The 12543-nt window shown below is 40.9% G+C and overlaps 1 long non-coding RNA gene across 2 annotated transcripts in view; it reads right to left on the reverse strand.

The window, feature by feature from the left end:
• Positions 1–5415: 5415 nt before the first annotated feature.
• Positions 5416–12543, reverse strand: part of LOC128838748 (uncharacterized) — a 41857-nt gene continuing 34729 nt past the window's right edge. For both annotated transcript variants that reach the window (XR_008445257.1, XR_008445256.1), the window contains one exon: positions 5416–11549. This is a non-coding gene — a long non-coding RNA (uncharacterized LOC128838748). The remainder of the gene's footprint in view (positions 11550–12543) is intronic.

The following is a 12543-nucleotide window of genomic DNA, read 5'->3' on the forward strand; positions in this document are numbered from 1 at the left end:
AGTGGTTTCAGGATTGGCCTGCTAAACCCAGGGTTGTGAGTTCAATCCTTGAAGGGGCCATTTAGGGATCTGGGGCAAAAATCTGTCTGGGGACTGGTCCTGCTTTGAGCAGGGGGTTGGACTAGATGACCTCCTGAGGTCCCTTCCAACCCTGATAGTCTATGATTCTATGATTCTATTTAATAGTGATTAAGATCCAAACCCTGCAGTCTTTAGTCAAACGTCTTTGGGAGTTTTGCCTGAATGAGGCCTGCACAAATCATCCCCTTTCTCTCTTATTTGTTTTGTTGTAAGGAGCCCAGATTACTTTATATAAATTGCATTAGCATTGCTGTGGTTTCAACTGGTCTAGCTGCAACTGGAAAAGGATTCTATACAGCCACTGTTTACATTCAGAAGTTATCTTCACAGGAGGGCTAGAAATGTCAAGTTTGATCCTGTAGATTTCCTAATGCCAAACTCCCTATTTAAGAATCAGATCATTTGTTTTTTATTTTAAATTGCAAGCTTATCCTCAAGCTGTGGTTGTTCACCATCGCTGAAAATCAGGCTGTTTATTTAGACGCCCAAGTTTGAAATTTTTGGCCTTGCATTTGGGAGGTGGGGGACCAATAAAATCTGTAAAAAGACCCTGACCCCACAAAATTTGCTAATTTTTGACATACAGGAATTGCTTTTGTCCCTACTTATAATTTCTTCAGTTGCTTCCACTTCTACTCCCAGAAATAGCAATAATAATAATATTCTCTTTTTTAGTGCCTAGGATCTCAAAGCACTTGAGACACTTTAATTAGCTAAACCTGTGTACATGCCTGGGAGGAGGGTATGTGTGTGACATCCTGTAACCCATCTGTACCCCATGTTCACCACTTTTGTATGGTTATGTTATATTTTGTATAAATATGCCTTGTGGCGTATCAACTGAAAACACAAGATCTACTGAACGTTGTTGTCCTGTTAATATGTGTGTATCATCATTGTATAGGGAGTTATGAGATTTTGCTATATGTTTGTCATTGAAACATGTTGTGAGTCTGGGGAACACCCACAGAGTAGGTATTTAGAAATAACAAAATGTCTGTAAAACAAAGGCTTTGCATGTCATCCCCGAAGAAGGTGTGAGAAAGAAATTTACAGTTGACCTAAAAGATGCTTTGAATCTCCTGTACACCAGAGATTGATTGTCTGCACACCGGCGAGAGGAAGGGGGTATTCCTCAAGGAGAGGAGGAGGGTATAAAATAAGAGACAATGGTTTCCTCATGACCTCTCCTCCCCCCCAATTTCTACATATGTCTGCAAGAGCATTTGGAAGACAAAAGGAACCATCATTGAACAGTGGGAGGGGTGGTCCCAGGCTGAAAGGAGACAGCCTGTGAAATGTATGGCAGATTATGGTGAGACAACATATTTTGCTTTTAGAATTATTAGCCATGGTAAAGTTTAGGAATTGGATTGTGATTTTATCATTTTATTTCTTTTTGTAACTAATTCTGATTTCTATTCTTTTATCACTTATAAATACTTAAAATCCATCTTTCTCTAGTTAATAAACTTGTTTTAATATTTTATCTAAACCAGTGTGTTTTGACTGAAGTGTCTTGGAGAATCTCTACTCAGTTAACAAAGGCTGTTTAGCATGATCATTTCCTTTGATGAAATGATGAACTAATTGATCTATTTACTCCAATCAAGGGGGTCTTGAGCAATGTAAAACACACATTTCTGGGATGCAAGGCTGGACTGAAGGATTTGCAGGTGTTACCCTGCATACAGTTCCTGAGTAGCTGGGAGAGCAGTCATGTAACTTTGCTGGGTGTTTCTTTACATGCTAATGGTTGTGTGAGCAAAACCTGAAAAGGCTGCTTTTTACTAGCAGAGCAGTATAAGAGACACACTGGGCTGGGAATTAAGGGGATACCTCTGTTCAAAAGTTTAGCTAGTACCCTGAGGGATGTCACAACGTGTACTTTCTCCATTTCACAGATGATAACATTTAAGCAGAGGCAATAACTGACTTGGCCAAAGTCATAGAGCAAATTTGCAGTACAGTAAGATAGAACCCAGCCCTCCTGATTTTCAGTCCTGTATTTTAACAACTAGCATTACATAGTAAACCTTGGTGTAGCATAAATTATACAACAAATATACAAAAATAGTGCACTGTTGCATTATACAGATTAGAATGTGCCTTTCCTGAGTGGTTTTCTGAGCCTTGAAGCAAAACACCATTTTCTCTTTGTTTCTAATGGGTAAATGTCTGAAAAGCCAGAGAGGAGGTTGTTGTAGTAGTTGAGAGAAGAAATAATCAAGGCTAAGACAAAGATCTTCATACTGGGGATGGATCACATGGCTTGTGCTAAGAAGGAAAGAGAGAAATTGGGTTTAAATTAAAATTACAGGACACATCTTTGTCATCAGCTATCCCACTACATCCCTGCTGAAATAAATAGAGTTAAATATCTGTAAATTAGATTAGAATATGTGGTCCTTAAAATCACATCTTAGTGTTTGATTTCCAGACAGGCTTGGTAAAATCATTGGCCAGGATTTCACGGTTTTTCTATTATATTTTCTTGGAGTAATATTTCTCTCAGTAAGTTCAGCAGAAGTAGTGTTACAGTAGAGATGGAGGGAGGAACATGAGAGAACCAGACACTAACTTCACCTTCAGGAAAAAAACACTGTACATCCTCCTCCTTGAAAAAAAGTCCAGCTGTAACTTCATATTGCTGCATATTCAGTAGCTAGAATTACACAGTCAACACAATGCTATATTTTAATTTCAAGTACATGATTGCATGGCCTCCCACAGTAGCTCAGTTCTTGGGGAAAAAATGTCAGAAATAAGAGATATGGACGAGTCAATATTAGAAGAGTGGATGGAGGAGGCCTTAGCAGCCACTTCATCAGCGACACCATAACTTCCAACATTTAAGAGTAAAAAAAATTAATTATGCTAAGAGGTGAGTATACAAATGTGTGATTCCAAGGGTGCTAAATTAGCAACCAATCTCCTCTTTTAAAATGAGAGGCAAAGCCCTCACTGGAAAACACATTAAAAATTCAACTCAACATATGCAATTTCCTAGAATACAAGATTTAAATTTAGAGAGTTATTGGAATCTGTAGCATTGTCTTAACTAGGATTTAAAGGTATGTAGTTAGAATGTGTAACCTAACCAGTTCTAACTAACATACCAGTAAACATGGCAGTGTGTACTTTAACACCACATTTCTCAAACTGGGGTTCGCAGACCCTTGAGGTCCCCGAGGATTCTCCAGGGGGTCCGCGGGGCCCGCTGATCAACTCTTCCCCCTCCCTCCCTCAATTTCTCTCCCTCCCTCCCAGCATCTCCCAGAATCAGGCTCTATCTCCCGGAGGCTACTGAAACCAAACTGCGGGATTTTAGATGCTAAAAGTCTGGTGGCACAGCGGGGCTAAGGCAGGCTCCCTATGTGCCCTGGCTACACTACGCTCCCGGAAGCAGCCGGCATGTCCCTGCAGCCCCTGTGGGGGAGAAGGCACGGGATCTCTGTGCACTGCCCCTGCCCCGAGCACTGACTCCGCAGCTCCCATTGGCCGGGAACTGTGCCAATGGGAGCTGCAGGGGTGATGCCTGTGGACAGGGGCAGTGCGTGGAGACCCCCTGACCCCCCTGCCTAGGAACCACTGCCAGACAGATGTGCTGATCACTTTCAGGAGCTGCCCAAGGTAAGCACCCCTGGCCGGAGCCCGCACCCCTCACCCCCACCCGCATTCCAACTCCCTGCCCCAACCCAGAGCTTGCACCCAAAGTCCCTCCCAGAGCCTGCATCCCACACTCAGTTCCGCACCGAAACTCCCTCCCAGCACCCGTACCCCCTCCCACTCCCAATCTCTCTCCCAGAGCCTGCACCCCACACCTCCTCCTGCACCCAATCTCCCTCCCAGAGCCTGCACCTCGCACCCCCTTCTGCACCCCAAACCCCTGCCCCAGCCTGGTGAAAGTGAGTGAGGGTGGAGGAGAGTGAGCGATGGAGGGAGGGGGGATGGAGTGAGCAGGGGCGGGGCCTTGAAGAAGAGGCGGGGCAGGGGTGTGATCTCTGGGAAGGGATAGGGAAGGGCAAAGGCTGAGTGGGGTGCTTGGGGGTCCCCAAAATTTTTTAAATCAAAATGGGGGTCCTCAGGTTTCTAAAATTTGAGAACCGCTGCTTTAACATATGCTAAATTGGTCAAGTTAAATCCTGAGCTCCCCCATGGCCTTTAACTCAACCAGTTTAGCACATGTTGAAGGCAATGTGCTTTTTCAAACATGTTAGTTAGAATGTGTTAGTTAACAACTAACCTTTTATCCTAGTCTACACAAGGCCTGTAAGTCTCCAGACAGAGAGATAAGGGACTAGATAGATGGCACTGAAAAACAGATAATTTTCCTGAGGTAACTGGAACAAGCCACAAAAAAAAAAAAAAAAAAAAAGGTATTAATACTTATCTCATAGAACTGGATGGGACCTTGAAAGGTCATTGAGTCCAGTCCCCTGCCTTCACAACAGGACCAAGTACTGTCCCTGACAGATTTTTGCCCCAGATCCCTAAATTGCCCTCTCAAGGATTGAATTCACAGTCCTGGGCTTAGCAGGCCAATGCTCAAACCACTGAGTTATTCCTCCCCTCCCCACCCCTCCACCGAGTATAAGTCAAGTGTATATAATACCTATTCCTCACCCTTATTACTTGCCTCTTTGAAGAAAATAAATAGGCTCACCTCACACCACAGCACCAAATTGCACAACTAAGGACAGGCAGCTACAGGAACTTTCTGGTTGTTTCATCTGGCACCTGGGAAATCAAGTTGAGGTAGGTGGGGAACCAGTAGCCAGAAAATAAATGAAGGCTGCAAAGGTGTGATGTTGATGATATTCAGCTTACTCCTCCTTTGCAGACCGCAGTAGAAAGAGGTATTAAGTTGATCAGTGAAGACTGCTATGGCAGTATGGCCAGGGATGCACCATATGTGGTTTGAGGAAGGAGTCCCATGACGGCCAACACAAATTGCATATGAGACTGTGTGTGAGAGTAGAGGTGCTCAATGGTTTAGAGACTGGGCAGGAGAGCACAATTGGGACCAGCAGACACCAGACTGTTGTACAGTGTTGTCTGAGTACCTGCCTGACTCATGGCAGCACACTGGAGAGGAGCAGCAGAGATGTCCATCAATGTGCACGTGCCCCCAAAGTGAAACAGACAAGCAGTGGGAGCCATGCTGGTGTTACCCCAAAAAATGGATTTTGGGACACTGCTATAACACCCTCCCTATAGCCCCCTTAGTCTGTTCTTCCCGAGGTAAAAGTTTCCAGGGTTGTTAAGGAAACACTAAAAGACCCAGATATAGCCTTCCAATAAAGTAATTGACACAGGCAGCATTCCTTCCAAAACAAAGTATCTTTTATTAAAGTAACTAATAATCTCCAATACAATATAATCCAACAATCCTAAACAAGGCACAAAATCGCTGGCACCAATCCCATATTGCACATTAAAGAGAATTTAAACTACAATAGCATATAAATCAAATGATTCTAAGCGAAGCAATTTGTTACAAGTGGCCAGTTTGCAAAAAAATCTCTGACAGCAGTTCTTAAATTATACTTTAAGTTTTACATAAATAAAATGCAATTAAAACACACACATATACTCCAAGTATACACATATATAATATTATACTAAATTATACTACACTAAAATTCATATAAAAAATTACAAGCTTATATTTTTAATCCATTGGTATGCCTTTAAAATCACTGTTGCTGCTTTGTAAATCTTTACTCACTGTTGCTATTCAGCTCCTGGTTAGTCAGCTTTGCTGTGCTCTGGTTTCTTCTCTCTCTCTGACACAGCTTTTCTTATTTCTTTCCATCAGCTGTCTCTTTGCTAGCTTCCAGTTCCCTGTCTTCTCCTGATCTAATCGCTCTCTCTCTTTCCAATCCAGATTTTCTTCATCTGCAAATCTGCCTGCTGGCAGCTGGCTTTTTATGCTGCACTCTGACTCTCTCTCAATATACCCTTCTATTCTTAGAAGCAATAGCCTCATTCGTACATGTTCAGTATTAACCATTACTTCAGAATTATCATTGGCAGTTCTGACCTTTAGAACAAGTTGTGACCGGTATGAGTGGGCTATAACCAGCTAGATGGTCAGTTAACTGGCCTCTCTGTCACCCCTTACTGCACATGCTCAGTAGCCACAAATCTTGCACATGCTCACTGCTGTCATTTACCTCGGAGCTGTGATTTTGCCGATCCACACACACACATATACTTGGCTCTTTGCCAGGGTACCATTTTTAGAAATTCTGGGTTTTCACTGAGCATTCTCAGGTTCTGGAATGTTCATCTCAAGGTGGACTGACTTTTGCTTATTCAGAATAAAGATTAGAAAAGCAAAATGGAGACTGGAGAATTTCTCTAGTAATAGTAATTGCCCACTTGTGAATTACATCATTCTGATAAGCCTTAGAAATAATGTTTATGTCATGTATCATGGTGCCTGGGTAAACTGCTCCTTCTGAGACCCTGTTCCAGTTCTCCACATGCACTCCTTTCAAGTGTCAGGCCTATGTCTCCACTTATCTTTGGGTGAGACCCTGCTATTTAACTGCTCTCTGACTGGGTCTCCAGGTTATACGCCTGCCTGTCTGCCAAATGTGATACCTAGCAGCATGGGCGGTGGTTATATTAGGCCAGAGTAGGCTAAGCCTGCCCTGGCACAGCTGTGGCCGCCAGACGCTGGTTGCAGGTTTGTTGGGGGAAGTTTTTGGTTATTATTATGCCCCATGCAGGTTCCAGAGTGGCTGAGGAGGCAGTATCTGCTATTCAGCTTCCTGGGTTCATCAGTAATCTCCCTGGACTCCAGGTTCTCAGCCTTGGCAAAACAGCTATGTAACTATGGGTGGGACCAAGGCATTGCCTCTTCACAGCTATTAACTTGGCCATTGTGTTTGTTAGGATGCTCCTTATATAGGCTATTATGTTAGGATGCTCCTAATCCAGGCTATTTCTCCTGCTTGGTTCCCTTAACAGCCCCATTTTCATCTAACTCCATAAAAAGCAACCCATCATAAACACACAAAGGCAAGCACAATATTTATAAAAATATATCAGTTATTTCCCAGTTCTTCACATCCTGGAAATGGGGAAATGTATAATAGGTATAATAAAGCATTTATTAATGTTAATAATAAATTCTTTAATTTATGCCAGTGATAATTACAATTAACTGAAAACAAATAACCATCCAAACGTAAAATATTACATAATTTATTCTACCACATTAAAAAGATTTTCTCAAGAAAAAAGACTCATTCAAACAATTATTAGTGCAATGAATAGGTCTCAGTTTTAATTAAACAATGATGATCCAGTTTAACTGGAAGATAATTACATATCTTGATTAATATAGCACAATTAAATACAGTTAAGCTCATATGGCAGGGAAATATTTTATTGTGCATACCTCTAAGCATAAAACATTGTGCTTACTCACAGGATAACATATGTATTTTGTACCTGGACTGTAGTCCACGTAAAAGAAGGCAAACTATCTTTAGAAGTTTTAGTAACATTTTTAAAAAAACTATTAAAAATTTTAAATCAGCAACAGGATGTACATGCATATTTCCAGGGTAGAAGTAAATATTATAATACTAACAACTACAGATAATGTTATTCTGTTAAGCTCTGAATTCAGGAATCTTTGTTTCCTGGTAATGACTGGTATCAGTTAAATAAAAGCCAGGCAAGGGATGACAAAAGAAAACTTTCTTGTTCAGTTTTCTGTTTTTCAAAGATATGCAAAGCAATTGTCATGTGCTGTTTTAAAACTGGACATAACTAGACACAATACATTTTGGACCAAACTCTGCCACCTTTGCTTATGTTGAGTAGGACTTTACTCCACAAGTAGGCCCATTGACTTCAGCTAAACTACACATGGAAAAAGGTACTAATGAATGTAAGAGTGGCAGAAACGATCTATTGATGTCATACTCACCACCTAATATCTGAATGCCTTTTCCCATCCCAAGTACTTCACTGTACAGATTCCACATCCAATTTCTCCTGAATTTTCTATTTAGGGATCAATATAGATCCCTGGTGAGGACCTACAGAATAGATTTTTAAAGGCTCTTCCTATGAGCTCTTTTTTCCTTTTAACTACCATTAATAAAAGGAAATTAGCATAGAAAAAATACATTAATGTTGTTTTAATGGTTTGACTTTAACCCAAGAAAGTAAGAAAATTCAGTGATAAGGCTTCCAATTAATCTTTAACTCATAACATAAAAGCATTGATCTCTAGCCTTTGCAACTCTGCAATTACTGAGGCACAGGGGAATGTGCTGTGGACAGAACTAAAGGCTTAATCCTAAATGTGTTTGGCTTTGTTGAGTTTATCAGAGCCTTACGATTTAACATAATTTCTGTATGTGTTATAAACATATGTGTTCTTGACCCACTTTGGAAAACAACCATCAGTGAAATACTGGTTGCATAAATCATTCAAGAGCTCTGTAAAAATTGCTTCTCATGAGAACTGTTTTCTACTGAAGTTCACACCATTTGGTTTAGTTTCTCCATTACTTTTACGTGCATTGCATTACAGATACTTATTTGTCTGAGCATTAGCTTTAGAACTGGTCCCATTATTTCATACTGAAAGTGTGTATTGTAATCCTGAAAAGCAAAATATATTTGTATTTATATATATACTTTTAATCACACTTACTATATGAAAATACCATAAGAACTGACTCTTTATACTGTGTACAAATAGTAAAGTAAATCAAATAATAACTGAACACAGGTAATCCCCCTACAGAGTCGACAGAATTTTATCTGGGAACAAAAGTCCACATTAGTGGCTCCCCTTGAAGGATCAGAGCCTAATATAGTTTTATATGTGTACAGCTTAATTAGATTTTCTTTATGAACGTGTAATATTAGAAAAATGCAAAGACTTGTTGATATGGAAGCCTTATTTTACTACACTCTGTAAAAAACATAGTGAGAGACTGTCCTTGCCTCTAAGGCATGCTCTACACTGGTGGTGTGTGTGGGCGGGTATCGATCTAAGTTACACAACTTCAGCTATGTGAATAATGTAGCTGAAGTTGATGTACTTAGATCTACTTACCGTGGTGTCTTCACTGCGGTAGGTTGACAACTGATGCTCCCCTGTCAATTCCATCTACGCTTCTCACTACAGTAGAGTACCAGAATTGACGGGAAAGCGCTCGGCGGTCGATTTATCACATCTTCACTAGATGCGATAAATCGACCCCCACTGGATTTATCACTCCAGAGGTAAGTGTAGACATGCCCTAAGAGTTTACAATCTAAATAGACATGACAAAGGGTCAGAGGTGAAAAAAGGAACAAAAAGGTTAAGTAAGTTGTCTAAGGTTGCACAACAGGTTAGGGGCTAAGCAGGGAATCAAGCCTATGTCTTTTGGCACACTAGCCTGTGCCCTAGACCACACTTTTATGGGCATATGCTATTATAGAAGTTTATTTGATATATATGAAATATTACACACGCACGCACTCAGAGCGAGCTTTGGCTACTTGACGGCTAGTCTAGTATTTGTATACAGCATAAAGATTTTCTTTGTATGTAATCTGCCTCCAGTAGTTAAGGTGGAAAAGAGAACTCCACTCTGGAGTAAAAGTCCATGCTTGAGAAACCTTTTCAAGACTGGAGCCTGAAAATAGACTGTCTCATTTACCTTTCCTTTTATGTGGATAGAAAAATATTTTTTAGGAATTCACCTACTCCTTGTTTATAGCCTTTGGAGATCCCTGTAAAAAGAATGTGTTCTCCACACTATGTCTGTCTATGTGGATTAGGCTATGTCTAAGCCATAGTGATAGTACCTCATGGCCTTAGGACTCATGAGCTAAAGGAGTGTCATTTAGTATAACTTTGTAATGTTTCTATTTTATTTTGTAGGAATGCTACCTTCATTGCTATACAGATTTGTTTATTATGCCTTCAACTTGATATATAGATCTGATGCTCAATCTTCCAGGGCATTCCTGCAATGTTTGATTAATTAGAGCTCCTTAGTTCAGCACTGCTTTCTAGAAGGTTCTAAAGCATACCCCAAAAGTACGAATACGCAGAAACAATACATTTGAATTAAGTTACTAGGGTATAACCTTCATTTGTCACAAGCTATAATTCACAAACACACACACATACATACACACACATCAATATAAATATAATTGTTCTAATTTTTCTAAAATATCACATCTTGAGATTTTGTTTAGAAAAGCACTTACCACTCAATGCCTGATTTATGTCACATGCCTTGCAAATAAATATACATGGGGAAAAATGTAATAATTGCTAATTATATGATACATAATATTTGTTCATAAAAGCCAGCTGTGCTTTTATGTCAGACAAATGCTATGTCTTTAAAATTCGACTCTCACTTTTAGGATTACATGTATTTGGGGGTAATAAACATTAAACCCAAGCTGGTTAAATGATTTTTCCTCTACAGAGATACAGCAATGCAAACAGAGTGTACTGAAGTCATAAGGGTAGCTAGGTGCGATTTTCAAAGTACTCAGTGTTGGCCAAACTCTTCTCCTATTGAATCAACACTATTAAAGTCAATAACATTGACTTCAATGTTAGAATTAGACCAACGCTGAGCATTTTTTAAATCCACTCTCTGTGTTTTGCTGCCTATTTGTGCAACAAAGGGTATAATCAGGCTGACACCTCGACATTTGTGTTAGATAAGAACACGATGCTTGATCTTTGGAACTAAATATTAGAAGTTCATGCTGTTCACTTAATAGAAAATCAGGTAAATAAGCCAGAAAGGGTAGATGGTGCGGAAAAATTTAAATTAAATATAAAAAGTTAAAATTGTCAGGCATGAGACTTTGCTATTAACCTTGATTTAATGAAGCTGTGCCTTGAGAAGGGCCTCTAACATACGTCAATTATTTCAATATTAGTTGAGTATGTTTCATAGAAGAAGTTGCCCTTTTTTAGAGGGGTTTTTTTCAGTGCTGAGTAGAATCCAAAATGTATTTGCTACCCAAGCTATGGAAAATTATTTCTGATGGGACTCAATACTTCCCATTATACAACCCTGTTTTCAATTGTTTACAACTTTTCCAAACTCTAACCATTTGGGATGAAATTTCTCTTGCTAGATGTCAGCCTTAGGCTGAATTTTGTCAGAAAATTTCAGAAACATTGGTTCAGTTGTTTCCAGGAATAAGGTGAGGGAAAAAGCATGATAAAAAAAATCTTTAGACCTTTTCTTTTAAATGCTTTTGGTCCCCATCCTTTGGAACAGGAACCTAAAATTTGGCAGGGGTTGGCCTTTGTGTCAGGGAGTTCCCTTTTGCTGTCCCTGTGAAAATCTTCCCTAATTTGGCCAAATCAGGCAGGGATCCCACAGATAATAGGCTCCTTTATTAAACAACCCTAATTCATCTCCAGAGCAGATCCATCCTGTGCACTGAAAGTAGAAGGGGGCCTGTGGAAGAAACAGTATGTGATCATGCAATGAAGGACTGTATCATAATGCATACACACAAGATGTCTAATTAAGGTTTCATTGGCAATCTCAATACTGGCATTTCCTAATTATAGAGTGCTTGACTTTGCAACCTTAATAATCTTCTTACACCTTATTTGTGTGTGCAATTTAAATATGGAGAGAGGCCATATTAAGATACATTATGATCAAGTATTAACAATAAAAAACATTTTGTTCTATTTTTGACATGCTCTATTATAAAGCAAATTTTGTAGTGAAATCATGCAGCTTTGTTATAAATTATGACATACGAGACATCCAATGTAAACCATTATAAACTAATTGGCTGAAATTCATCTCCAGCGTAACTCCCTGGGTTTCAGTGGACATAAGAACATAAGAACGGCCATACTGGGTCAGACCAAAGGTTCAGATAGCCCAGTATCCAGTCTTCTGACAGTGACCAATCCAAGTGCCCCAGAGGGAATGAACAGAGCAGGTAATCATCAAGTGACCCATCCCCTGTCGCTCATTCCCAGCTTCTAGAAAATGGGATAGGGCATGGACGGGCAAACGTTTTGGCCTGAGAGCTGCATCGGGTTTCGGAAATTGTATGGAGGGCCAGTTAGGGGAGGCTGTGCCTCCCCAACAGCCAGGCGTGGCCCGGCACCCTCCCCCCTATTCTCGCCCCCTAACGCCCCCACCCCCGGGACTCCTGCCTCAGCCAACCCCCCTGTTCCCTGATGGCCTCCCAGGGATCTCTGCCCCATCTACCCCCCCCGCAGCTCCCTCTCCCCTGACCACCCCCGAATGCCCCACCCCGACTGCCCCCCCGCTGCCCCATCCAACCCCTCCACTCATTCCTGACTGCCCCCCTCGGGACCCCTGCCCCATTCAACCTTTCTGTCCCCTGACTTCCTCCAGAACTCCTGCCCCTGACTGCCCCGCGCCGCCCCCCTCTAGCCCCCCTCTCCTTCCTGATTGGCCCCAT

This window comes from Malaclemys terrapin, chromosome 5, assembly GCF_027887155.1.
Source record: "Malaclemys terrapin pileata isolate rMalTer1 chromosome 5, rMalTer1.hap1, whole genome shotgun sequence".
NCBI classification, from domain to species: Eukaryota; Metazoa; Chordata; order Testudines; family Emydidae; genus Malaclemys; species Malaclemys terrapin.